Here is a 580-nt window from a genome sequence, read left to right as displayed (position 1 = left end):
ATGGAAAGAGACCAGAACAGGGATAGGGACACGGGCAGGGGATGGGGATAGGGATAAGGATAGAGGCAGAGACTGAGATGAGAAGGGGGTGAGGACCTGGATGAGGATGTGGACCAGGAGAAGTACAGTGACAAGGAGCAGGGACTGAGACAGGGACAGGGAGAAGGACCGGGACAGGGGTAGGGATGGGGATGAGAACAGAGACCAGGAGAGGGACCAGGACTGAGATGGGGAAAAGGGCTGAGACCAGGCTGGGCAGCGGGACAGGGCAGGGACAGGAATGGCACTGGGGACAGGGAGAGGGACAGGGAGCAGGATCGAGACTGACACGGGGACAAGGGGCAGGACCGGGACAGAAACTGGCACTGGGACAGGGACGGGGCAGTGACAGGAGAGGAATGAGACCGGGACAGGAACAGGGGTGGGGACCAGGAGGAGGATGGGGAGCAGGAGAGGGACAGGGACTGGGAGCGGGAGAGAGAAGGAACTAAGGCTGGGGCCAGGATGGGAACTGGCACCAGGACAGGGAGAGGGACAGGGACTGAGATAGGGACAGGACCCAGCACAGGCAGCAGGACAG

This window comes from Corapipo altera, unplaced genomic scaffold, assembly GCF_003945725.1.
Source record: "Corapipo altera isolate COAL_440 unplaced genomic scaffold, ASM394572v1 151, whole genome shotgun sequence".
In the NCBI taxonomy this organism is placed as follows: Eukaryota; Metazoa; Chordata; class Aves; order Passeriformes; family Pipridae; genus Corapipo; species Corapipo altera.
This window is presented reverse-complemented; position numbering follows the sequence as displayed.